Raw genomic sequence first — 13,697 nt, 5'->3', positions numbered from 1 at the left:
CTCTCCTGTCAACGTGGAACCTTAGAGCGAGAGCCTAGGGTGAGTTTGGCCTCTCGGTCCGATCATGAGACACACACACACACACACACATACAGCTTAGTGTGTGAAGGGGAGAGAGTCTTGTTTGGTGTGTTTTACATTTGGCATTTAGATTCCTTTACAGAAGTGTTTAATTTGGTTTGGCTTGTCACAAATAATGTTTCCATTTACTTTTCTATAGAACAGTTCATTATGAGCTAAGCTATGCTGTTGATTGCTAAATTGCAGTAAATGTTGTATTTTAATGATTGTAATAGTCATTTTTGAAAGAATAAATAAATAAATTACAATGACAAAAACAAAATGAATGTATAATACAATATAATTTAGGGAATGAAGAAAGAAAGAAGAGAAAGCAGCCTCTTTTCTCCATGATGGTGGAGTCAAATGAAACGTTTTCAATAAAAAATATAAACCTCTGTTAATTATCAAATCATTTTTGCTGATATGACAGAAATTAAGTCAAACTTTAATTAGTGAATCTGGTAATGCTTTTATTAATGGAGTTGTTTAATCATCTGTTTTAATGCAGTTGCTGTTGCTGTATAGTTTTATTTCTTGTTCTTTCCTTCAGTGATTGTGCTTGTTAACAGCAGGCGTTCATCAGTGTCAGAATTCACTCATTTGGTAATTCACTCTTTTTAGTGAACTAAACTAATCCACTAATTAAGGGACTATAATGAGGGTGTATGGTGAGATTTCAGACACTGATTACTTTATCGAAAACAAATGTTAGACATGTTACAGTTATTTTCTGTATTTTGTCCATTTTGAGCCGTTAATTATTTGACAGGTTTTCATTGTAGATTGCACAGACTTTTACTGTTAAAATCATGGACATTTTTACAGATAATACTTTAAATATAATAGATTTATAATAGATTTTGTGCTCACATTAAAGCAGCTGTTCTGGTTAGAACGTTTGTTTATGTAACATTTTTATTTGAAAGGTTACTGATGTTACTGTTTAAGCAGACAGCATGCTGAAATAACAAAAAAGTTAGTTAAGGTAAATTATACTCCTAAGTGGCACTTACAAAATGAGCAAGTCGTTTCAGTTAATCAAATATAATGTTCAATTCGCCCAATAACTATGAAAAGTCACACAAACTGAAACTATTGGAGTTAGAACTGTTTTAGAAAACTGAGTTTATACAACGAAATCAATTTAATTATTATGAGCTTTTGGGTTTACAGTGTGGTGTATACAACACTGCATCATTAATTTTAATACTTTTTTATTAATTGCATTTGCGTAAGCTTTTTGGTGGGTTATGAGATTTAAGGGTAAAATATATGGAAGACATAAGACAAAATTTTGGGGTTTTGCCAGACAGAAACTCTTATAAAGCAAAACAAACTCCTGTGATCCTTGAATTGCAGTACACAGTTTCTCAGTATGAAGTGTCTTTTCATGTCGGTAATAAGATAGATTGACTAACTTTCAGCTGCAGAGATTAAAAAAGTACTCTTTCCTTTTTCATATTTCCCAGTGTGATTTTTTATTTATTTTTTTATTTAATTAATTAATAATAATAATAATAAAAAAAACCTTTTTAAACATTATAAGCCAAAAACAAACCAACCAACTGTGAGGAGCATCACAACCTTAAAAACTTTGTTTTGAAGCAAAGAAGTATAACCAAACAAAAAGACAAAGGTGGAAAAACTTTAATAAGGCATAGAACTATATTATGAAGCACTGGAAGTGATACAATCATGTGGACAATGAGTTGTGGTGGGCACTCTACTTTTAAAAGAGTAGTTAGTTGTGGTTACTAGTTACTTCTCACAAACAGTAACTGAGTTACATATATAAGTAACTATTCCCAGGGAAAGTAAGTGTTGCGTTACTTTAAAAGAAATATAATTTGTCATGACTATAAAATAAACAAAACATTGTACGCTAATCCACACTATTTTATTGTTGTGGGGCAATGTGAGAGACAACAGCAGCATGTCTTCACCTATTATATCTATTATTTAGTTTAATTCTGTTTGTCTAATAAGTGTTTGTGATGGATAAAAATTCAGTTTTATTTGCTTTGACATTGTGGCTTCATCTTCTCCTTTAGTAGCAGAGCTCATGTTATCACCTGTGTAGCCACTACTTTTGTGGTGGCATGTGGCGACGTGAGTGGCTTCATTAGATTAGAATTATTTGTCACCAACTCAGAGAGACTTTTTTTTTCTGGGCATAAGTTGCACGATACATAAACCTTCTTGCCTTTCACCTAGACGAGAAAAAAGTAGTGCTTCCATTTCCAGTTTGCAAAAGCTTCCTTTGAACTTGTTGGATTTGCCATCGTTCTGACTCCTGGTCATTGATGTGTACCACTGACTGTGTGTGTGCTTGTGAGTGAACACCCACACTACTCTGCCTCTGATAGGCGAAAAATGGAAAGTACTCAATTTAAGTCAATTATCACATTCTCAGTTACACCACGTTCACAGACACACCAATCATTATCACTGGTTGGTTATTTGTCCGGCCCCAGCCCTACACTACAGAACTTGTATCTGTCATTCTCAAGACCAACTGATGCTGTAATGAATGAGGCTCTATATTAAATGATTTTTTTTGCCTGACTTTGCTTGCTGCAACTCTCTGATTGGTGGAACTGTGTGCACAGCATCGTGGATATTGTAGTCTTTTTCTACTGCTCTATAATTAAACACAAGCTGTTTAAGAAATAAATAGAATGAATGAAAACAAACAAGTTCAACTTCAGTTCAAGCTCAAAAATGCTAAACAACATTTAAATTTAAACATTTATCACTTTCATTGAGTACATCACCAATAATTCAATTTTAATATGATTAGGACAATACTCTGATTGAGAGTCTACCATGAAAACAGAGATTTTTGATCAAACGAAACAGTAATGGAATTAAGACATGTGGAGTATGCCGATTTTAGTCACATTATTGAAGTGCAGAACAGACTTGTAAACACCACAATCAAAGTATTTCCATCCTGTAGGACTTTTCACCACATTTTGCGACAGGATGTCGCACGGATACACACACGGCTGTTTGACACTGCACCTAAAGAGTCAGTGAAGGACCACTGACACTTGCAATTCGAAATGCGGAGGTTTTTTTTTCTTTCCATTCGGCAGGCGGCATTGAATTATATTAAAACAACACTCTTCCAGCAGTCCGTGCATCCAACACCTCAGTTTGTCACGCGGGGATGGTGATTGGTCAGTCTTGAACAATTCGTTCCTTTTGAACAAATCTTTTATGTGACTCGAGAATGATGAGTCCTCTCAGGGAGTGATTTGATCATTCATGCATGCGCACATTTGTGCAGGTGGAGTAGAAGACTTGTTGATTTTTCAAGTCCTCTATCACAGCAGATCCCAACAGGGGGGTCCCGGCCCACAAGGGGGCCTCAGCGAGCTCTTTAAAGGTGTCGAGTCATATTTTTAAAATATTTTAGCAGTGGACAATTAGGAGAATGATCATGCTGCCTTAGTTAATTTTATCCCCTGGCAGACCAAAAAATTGGTAAGTAAGCTCCAAACATTTCGGGTTGCAGCGATGGCAATACTGGAAACACGAAATGCAGGAAATACCAAGATAGTTACCTGAACTATGGTTTTATTCTGTTTTTTAGAACCGAAGAGTCCCATATGCAGCCATTGTGCATTATCTGCGGCAATGTTTTTGCTAACAACTGCATGAGGTCAAATTAATAAGATATTTGCAGACGACTCATCACCTATACAACGACAAGCCCAGAGCATTTTTTTGAGAGGAAGGCAAAAATAATTGACACACGCCCAAAATGAGATGAGGGACATCACCACTACAGGCAAAAAACAGAAACTCATTTAAAGGCTGAAGGCTTACTTTTTTCAGTCACAAATGGCTTACTGATGCTTCGCTTTTATATTTCACATTAGGCTATTATTTGTGCGTAAACACACACACACACACACACACACACACACACACACACTCACACACACACACACACACACATATATATATATACATACATACTACATACATACATACTATATATATATATATATATATATATATATATATATATATATATATATATATATATATATATATATATATATATATATATATATATATATATATATATATATATATAGTAATAAACATACCATTTGTTTAAAAAAAAATATATATATATATTTTCATCCTTACTGCAAACTTATAGAAGTGATAATATCATTAAATGTTGAGGGGGCCTTACAATATTTTCCAGGGGAAAAGGGGGTCTCAGGCAAACAAAGGTTGGGAACAACTGCTCTATCGAGTTTGAGCAATGAATAGGGCCAGACGGATTCTGCAGACATTTTTTGCTATTTCTGCGCAGAATTGTGTTAAAAATCTGCGGATTTCTGTGGAATTATTTTGGGAGTATCATAACTAAAACCTTAATATATGAAAAAAAAAGGAATACCTTATTAACTTTTATTTAATGTTTACAAAGCAAATCCAATAAGATCCACTTTATTTGGTAAACAAAGCAGGTGTCTTGTATATCTATTAAAAGACAGAAAATATTACTTTACAAACTATTTTGTTAATAAATCACATGAATATTTTCATATTAGTAAATAATATTACTGAAATTAATTAAAAAACTGAACAAATAAAAATGTACACACATTTACACAAGTAAATACACAGATTCAATGATGGGCTAAAAATCTGCAGACAGCGCCTTTTCCCATTGAACACGTTGAATGCAAATCGCCTCATAATGGGCAAAAAACAGCTGCAAAAAACAGCTGAAACTGAAGCCTGGGCATGACCATAAGGGACTACCTGTTGGAGCCAGAGGCGGAGTCATGGAATCAAGCTTCCAACCAAACGCTTGTATGTCAAATTTACCCCGCACCCAAAACTTCTCATTTAACTGACCATATCTGCACTGTAACAAAGGCTCCCTAATATAATTATAGGCACTTTCATTTAAAAACATGTAATAATATGCGATTTATTAAAAAAAAAAAAAAAACTGTGTGATGTAAACAGTTTTTTATAATTTAATAAAAACATTGGCTATATTTTAGATCTCGAGTACTCCCCTGCTGTAGTAGATAATGCACAGACAGTGATTGCTCTTAAGAGATAACTACTTCCTTGGAGCATGTCTATGGTGCCCATTTGGATTAGTCAATTAATTTAAGTTGTATGTTTTTGGGCGGTGGGAGGAAGCCGGGGAACCCGGGGAAAACCACATGAGCACGGAGAGAATGTGTAAATTTCGCACAGAAACGTCAGCTGGCTTGGTAAGAACTAGAACCAGTGACGTTCTTGCTGTGAGGCAACAGTGCTAACCACTGGGCCACCATGCCACCCATTTACTGTAGGATTAGAGTAGGAGTAGGGGTGGAAGGGGGGATTCCTCAAAGGGAAGATGACTGTTATATGGAACATAGGGTATTTATAGTGGCTTAGGAATTGTCTGATTGAGGAATTATACTCGAAATTAGTTTACAAATAAACTTCAAGGTTATACATTAAAAGCCAGTTTTATTTTTTTATTAGTTAAGCTTGTATGGCACTGTCGGTGTCAGGTGAACAAATGAATTAAATTTGAAGACATGCCAGAAGAGGTGAGCAGAGCTAATCATAGATAAAACACCAGGGATTATTTTCTGTTTCCTAGTAGCATTGCATTGTACAGTAGTGTTCTAGTTATGACTTATATGTAGTAGTGTTGTCATGTTCGTGGTGGGGAAAAGGGAAAAAGGAGCGAGGACTCAAGTGCAGGAAAATGGGGAATTTATTAAATTATAAACATAAAACAAAATGCAAAATAAACTACCCCGAGAGGGAAAACATTAACAAAACAAATACATACACATACAAACAGGACTGGGCAGGCTGACAATGATGAGGACTGGAAACACAACAGGACAAGACTTCATACAACGACATGTGATGACGAACTGGCACAGGACAGCAAATGTGAGGGGTTTATAAACTGTAGAAAATTAACACACAAACAGGTGAACACAATTAACTAATAATGGGTTAACAAGGAGGGTGGGACAAGACTATAGACGGGAGAGCGCAGGACACAGAGAGACAACACAAGCCATGTGCTCACATAAAACAGGACAAGAACATGTAGCCAATGAGAGAACTCATTAACCGCATGTTCATGACAACACAAACACAACACTGAAGCACACGGCAAAAGCACGTGACCACAATGTAAACACATAGCCACATGCTTTGACAGACGCAAGACACGAGCACACGATGAATGACAACACTCACCGTGCGCTCACACACGCAGCGTGCATGTTTCATCCCAGCGCCGACCAAAACCGAAACCAACTGGATTGAGACGCTGGGAATGAAACATTACGCTGCAGACAGACGAAAACACAAACACAAGTACAAGAGCGCGCGCGTCTGAGGCACACAAAGACCGCGCGGCCGCAACAAGCGGGAGCGCGCACACTCTGCGTACACCCACAACGGCGCCCACACACACAGAGACACACAATGACATAGAGAACGAGACTGAGCTAGTGTCAGAGCTCTGCCACCAAAACAAGAATTTACAAGACCAGAGTGGCAGAACCCTGACAAGTGTGATCAATGTTTGGGCTAGTTGTAGATGTGTGTGGAAGCATCTCATAACATTTTAATGTTATTTTGGCAAATTGAGTAAAGACTCAAAGATTCATTCATCTCGATGAACGAGACTGAAAGATCAGAGTCAGTAAAATAATCAGAGCTTCTCATCACTACACGGGGGCATGAATGAAATGTTTCTGAGTAAAAGAGTAACTGCTGTAGAGTCCAGCCAGTTGGTCCAATGACGGTATCCAATGGTGGATGAAGGTTCACTGCATGTTCGGTCTTTCCAGTGCACAATGTTGATTTATATTAAACTTAACTCATATCTGACTCCAATTTTAGTATGAGATGGTTTAGAATATTAATATATTTATCCTCGTTTTATCTGACTCCAATTATAAAACATTGAGAAGATTATTTTGTTTCCTTTCACATTATTTTAGATTATGATTGAATATTCTTTTGATTTGTTATTATACCTTATTCTCATTTACTCAGATTCCGATAGCATCTCGAGTCTTGCACCGGCCGGGTATACAATCTCTTAATACAAGCTTGTCAGTCTTGGTCATTAAACAGAGGCGATTAACCACTCTCCTAAAAAGGCAGAACTCTACTTACTCAATTTAGGAGATTTTTTATGTGGTCCCCATAGATCTGTTATCTACTAATTCAAGACAAAGTATTTTAATAATAATCGCGCAAGATTATACTATTGTAGATGAAGGCCTAAATATCCACATTTAAAGTAGTTTCAACAATATTTTGTTGTTCTAAATAGTTGGCCTTTTACAGTCCAAGTATACATGAATAAATGCCAATTTGTTAGTCGGATCTCTACCAACATTGTATAGAGAGCCACGCGGCTCCGTCTAACATGTTTTAGTCCGTTACTAACCTGTACAGTGGCTTGTAGTGCTATGGACAACAACATTTATCAGTGATAATAACACGAGGTTTGAATAATTCAAAACATAATTTATTAGTCAGGTAAATGTATTATGCCAAATTCAATCAGTCAATTCATAAACGATCAATACAAAACATCAAATTATCAAAGATAAATCCAAGATTAAAAGATGCATTCCTGACTTTTTACATAACGTGTAAATTTTATATAACGTGGAGCCTAGGCTCCATGTTATGGGCTGATCTGGGTAGGCAGAATCGCGCTGAGTTTTTCTCAAACCTTACCTTAAATAATCCAAGAATTCCCTCAAGGAAGGGGGGGGTGTGAATAACAAAAGGCATTCACACTTAGTGGAAAGTCACACCCTTCACAGTGGTTCAAAAGATGCCTGAAGTTATATATTTATTGTTTTGATTATGTCTATTTCTGAGAGAATGAGACCATTGTACCAATCGCACTGAGACATTTCAAATGATATAACATTCAAACATTGAAATGACCATATGCATGAGTTGGGGGATGAAGCTGAGTTTCAGCATACTCAGATGCAAATGCAGCAGGAACTGGTTTTTCCCGCATTCCCCCCTGGTGGGTTGTGGAGTCCATGGTTTTCAGCCATGTTTTGAGTTGTCAAAGACATCAAAAATATTTGTAATATTTCAATTCTTACACTGCAGTTAAAGTCAAAAATTAAAAATGAAATGCCTGAAATTACATGAAACTCCGGAGAAAACGATAATAGCAATGACGTTAATCGAATTATTTGCTATATCAGGTAAAACGGGATCATGGAAGGAACGTTCAAAAAGTAACTCATGTAAACAACTTAATCATATCATTGTCTTAATCACATTACGGCAAATTATTTGAATACTGATGTCCATGTAAACGTAGTCATTGTCCCGCATAACGTGAAAAAAAAATATGGTTTAGTGTTTTATAAATCATTTTGACATCCTGTTTTTGCTCTGGTGAACACACTTCATTATTATATTCAGTAACTACTGTCAGATATCATAAGGTGCTTGAATGCATGTGTGCATCCCTCAAACTTCTCATTTACAAGCACGCACCAAAATCAACAAGCGTGTCAGCGGAGGATCATATTATGCAAATTTGCTCGACACAAACAAGACGAATATTGCACAGTCTCAGATTTGATTACTGGACCCTTAGGCCGTGCACTGGCCAAGAAGAGCATTTAACACAGTCGAAAAGACTGAACACAGCCACAGCCCATATCGTACCCAGTGTGTGTGTCGTGCAGTCTCCAAGGCGGAGTGTTTATGGATTTCACACTCGGCTTGTGCGAATGCTCCGCAAACTGTAAGCAACTCGATTTGAAGATCGCCTTCTGCACCGGGGCCTTGGCAGCACTAACTGCCAATTATATCTCCTGCAATATAATTTGTGTCACATTAGGAAAATCACACGGCAAAGTGACTCGATAACAAGTTAACATAGATGATTTCCTGTCATGGATGCTGGCAGCTAAATCCAGCGGAAGTCAACCAAAGTGTGAACATCGGCTTGGCTTTTTTCATGCAGCACAGCTCTCCGGTGTTGCGGACCATAATGAGGACGCAGTTGTTGTGTGTGAATGATGAACAATGCGCTGGATTGGAGTTCAACCTCATTTTCCCCCCATGCGAGAAGTGAAAGCGCAGCATCCAAATCAGAATGAGATATGAATATAGCAGTGCATGGTTTTGGAAAATCTGTCATGTAAAGCCCTGTGGAGTTTGTCCATGAACGGTGATCAAATTTGTGGGCCTTTTTTTTTTAAAGACCATTGTGTGTAAATGGAATAGTATTGCATAATTGCAAAGACTGTTTAAAAGGCTTTTAAAGGTGCTGTATGAAAGTTGTTGAATCTTCTAAAACATAAAAATATCACTATGTTTGCAGATATTTAAGAAACATGCCAAGTGAACATACAGTACTTGTTCATCTGAAAAACAATGCTGAAGTCAGATATTCTGCTTTGAAAATGTGTGTTGCGTGCTGGAACGCTGTTTTTGTTTTGGTAATTTTAACCTGCCCACTGCCAGTTTATCCAATTATACCACAGCACTCCGGGTTTCCTTGTTAGAGAACAGCACATTTTATTCAGTCAGAAAGGTTCGCAAAGCAAGTGACCGAAATGCGACCTCTGGTGGACAGTAGCAGACTCCGAAATGAGAGCAGATTCAGAGTTCCACATGAGGTTATTATTTAGCAAGTGATATAAATCTGAGATTCTCAACTGGTTTGACCATGGGACCCACATTTTTTACATGGTCATCAATCCGCGGCCCAATTTTTAAGGAACTATACTACAGTTTTATAAATTTTACTTAATTTGTATTTATTTGTTAACATAAACAAATTTATGTTTAACAAAATGGATCAAATTATAGAAATATTACAAAGTAAAAATGACAAATACTGTTAATAATAAACTGTTAATAAAACATGTTTTCTGGTTCTAAATGTTGTTTTAATTTAGAGGGTTTCATGTTCTCTTATGAGAGCACCTCACTACATATGACACTGAGGCTTTAAGTCTTTTTTTGTCATCAATATTTATATCCATAATTTACATATTCGTACTTCGAAACGTAAATTCGAATTGTACAGGTCGTACTTGCACTTCGACATATTTGTTGCAATAATTAAATGAAATTTCAAATGTGTAAATGGTAGGGTTTTCACTCACGCATTTTCAAAATAAAAGTCCGGTATAAGCAAAATAAGTAAAAAATGTAACTTGTTTTTTTTCACCACACACTCTGCGACCCACTGAAAATGTTTCCGTGACCCACTTTTGGGTCGCGACCCACCAGTTGAGAAACACTGATATAAACATTACAAATGTAAACATTAGGTGAGCGGGTTACATTGTAACTCTGTGTCTTAACAACACGCTTCATGACGAGGTACGCAGTGATGAGCAATTTTGCTGTTTGCACCAGACAAAACACGACAGAAATTTAAACACAGCCAAAAATGGCAAGGTTTATAATCTAAATAATACATATTAACCCTCTTTAACATTATTAAATGTAGTTGCTGATTCACTGATATGTTTAGTTCCATTTATTTATTTTATTTTCAAGATTTGAGGTGAACTATCTGCTGCTGCTTTCAGTATATGGCAATAAATGTCATGTAAAATGGCTTTCAAACTCACATTATTAGCATTCAACACTGAATAAAGCACATGAGGTTAACCTGAGTTGATCACTGTCATAGTTTTCAGTTGTTCACCTTTGAGAAATAGAAGCCATTTCTAATATATTTAATAATAATGTAATATAATATAATAATATAATTCGAGGAGTTGGTTAGGACAAAAACTCCTTTTATTATGGAAAAATTCCTTCTATCGGGTGCTGTTGCTCTTATTTGGAACACTGTTTAAAATACTTGCTGCTGTCCTTAATCTGGCAACCAGCACTTGCATTTGTTTTGATCCAGGTGTGCAATACCTAGGTCAACCACTGGGTGTCAAACTTACATACTCCACCTTGGGTTAGTTCACCCAAAATGTCAATTCCTGCAATTTTTATTCTGCTTCATGTTGTCCCAAACCTCAAATCTCACATCCTGTTAAGAATAGTTTTTTAAAAGGATATTGGTTTATGTGGGGCAACACGTGGCTAAGTAGTTAGCACTGTTGCCTCATAGCAAGAAGGTCGCTGGATCGAGTCCTTGCTGGGTCAGTTGGCATTTCTGTGTGGAGTTTGCATGTTCTCGATGTGTTTGTGTGGGTGTCCTCCACAGACCAAAGACATGCGGTATAAGTGATCTGAATAACCTAAATTGGCCGTAGTGTATGTGTGTGAATGAGTGTGTATAGAGGATTCCCAGTTGTGGGCTGCAGCTGGAAGGGCATCTGCTCTGTAAAACATATACTGGAGACCCGTGATGAATAAAGGGACTAAGCTGATGGAAAGGAATGTCTCTAAAGCATACTGAAACCAATAATGCTTGCAGAAAAGGAAAAAATTATATATATTTTTCTCTCTTTTTGCTGAAGACACAAAGGTTATGAACTCGACACTAAGCATTGCAGTTGAATATATTTACATTTTACAATCTCAATACAAATACAGTATGTCAGGGCTGCTCAACCCTGTTTCTGGAGATCTGTCTTCTGTAGATCTCCAGGAACAGAGTTAAGCACCCCTGCAGTATGTGTTATGCTGTTAAGTTTTCTAGAATAGATACTAAATTTAAAGAGGTATTTCAACCTAAAATCTTATTCCTGTCAAAGGTTATGAACTCAGCACTAAGCATTCCAGTTTGATATATTTACATTTTGCCGTCTCAGTTTCTTCTCCAGACATACAGTATGCGTTATGCTTTTATTATGTATTTTTTTCTAACATACATACAAAATTTAAAGAGATTTACCCACAATTAAATTTCTGTCACCATTTACTCAACTTCATGTAGTCCCAAACCAGTTTTTGCTTTTATTAAGATCTCAAAAAAATTAAACAATAAAAAATGTTTTTTAGAAAATACGTTGGAGTGTCTCTAAAGCTTACACAAACTAAGGCTTACAGAAAAAGTTTTTTATTTGTACTTTTTTAAAAAGATGTTCATTTATCACATCTTACTGATGACACAAAGGTTAAAGGTTATTCTCAATACTAAGCATTGCAGTTTAATATATTTACATTTTGCGATATCAGTTTCCAATCCATACATTCAGTATGTACATAAGTACGTACAGTATGCTTTTATTATGTTTTAGGTAAATTTTGTATCGTTTTCTGTCAAACATTAAAGAAAATAATTAGAAAAATGTCTAAAAAATGTACAAATTAATAATAATTTTATATTTTTTAATTTTACAAATTATTATAATATTATTATTATTATCCATAATAATAATAATAATAATAATAATAATAATAATAATAATAATAATAATAATAACAATAATAATAAAACCAACTAGTATTATAGATATACTATTATTATATATTTATTTATTTTTTATTTTTTTGTTAAAATACATTTATTAATTAATTCAATAAATAAATAATTTGAATTAATTAAATGAAAAATTATATTTTATTTAATTATTTATATTTTTACATACTGGTCATACAGTTTCTTTTTGTATATGTCTAGCCCTAATAATCTGACAAATCACCACTTACATCTCCCACACTGCTGACTCTAAACAGGAAGCAGTTGTGTTTGTCAATTTTAGGGTCCCCCGACTTATATTTTTACATTTTATCTTCAATTTTCCCCAACTCAGTTAGTTTCTAAATATGTTCTTTTAAATTTCACAGAAGAAAGAAAACCACACAGCCTTAGAACGGCATGAGTGATTTAATAATAACAACATTTTTTCAAACAGGTGGAATGACATACATTAATGTATGCATAAACAAATACCAATACTTGTTTATATAATAATATATATTCATATATATTTAGACAAAACTAAACTAGCACAAAGTACCCAAAAATGTTTACCTGCCAGATGCTTTTGCAAAACCTTCGCATATTCGTCAATCCCAGCCTCTCCCAAACATCAGCAAATACATCCACAGACCAGCCTGTAACACTCCAGCAGACTGAACCAAACACGCCAGGCCTAGTTATACCCCGAGCGTTTGCACTACACTGATTACCAATATTAACCCCAATGCACAATCATCAAACTCACAAACACGCGCATTCGATATCCACACGCCACCACATTCACCATGCGCAAACAGGTTGGAGCGTTAAACGCAGGCATATGCACCAGTGAGGAGTCTTGCCCTGATCTCACACAGTCGACTACACTAGAGTAGGCCACTCAATGGGCTGAGAGAAGTGCCATAATCACGGTTCACCACCGGCCTGCTAATGCTAATGACTGATCTTTCATTCACGCTGGCTGTTGATTGTGCAGGGACAGTTCCAGTTAGTGTGGCTAATGCCCGCGCAGCTCATGGAGAAGGGGAATCAGTCAGAGATATTAATGCTAATCGTGTTCGGCATGCTTATCTGCCAGTCACTGTAGTTCTTGGTGGTAAAGAGAACAAATAAATATTTTAAAACACACATATGCAAATACTGTATTATAAACATCATCCATATGATTCATGCACCACATTTTGCTAATCGTACAGTATTTACCATGCTAATCTGCCAGTCTCAGAATTTC

The 13,697-nt window shown here is 35.9% G+C and overlaps 1 protein-coding gene across 2 annotated transcripts in view; it reads left to right on the top strand.

Moving 5' to 3' along the window:
- elp4 (elongator acetyltransferase complex subunit 4) overlaps positions 1-13,697 on the top strand; it is a 244,503-nt gene that overhangs the window by 2,694 nt on the left and 228,112 nt on the right. For both annotated transcript variants that reach the window (XM_073906548.1, XM_073906549.1), the window contains exon 2: positions 1-39. This exon is cut by the window's left edge and continues 116 nt beyond it. The gene's annotated coding sequence lies outside the window, so the exon portion shown is untranslated. The remainder of the gene's footprint in view (positions 40-13,697) is intronic.

This window comes from Danio rerio, chromosome 7 (genome assembly GCF_049306965.1).
Source record: "Danio rerio strain Tuebingen ecotype United States chromosome 7, GRCz12tu, whole genome shotgun sequence".
Taxonomy (NCBI): domain Eukaryota; kingdom Metazoa; phylum Chordata; class Actinopteri; order Cypriniformes; family Danionidae; genus Danio; species Danio rerio.
Note: the sequence above shows the minus strand (reverse complement) of the source record. Positions and strands in the feature narration are given on the sequence as shown.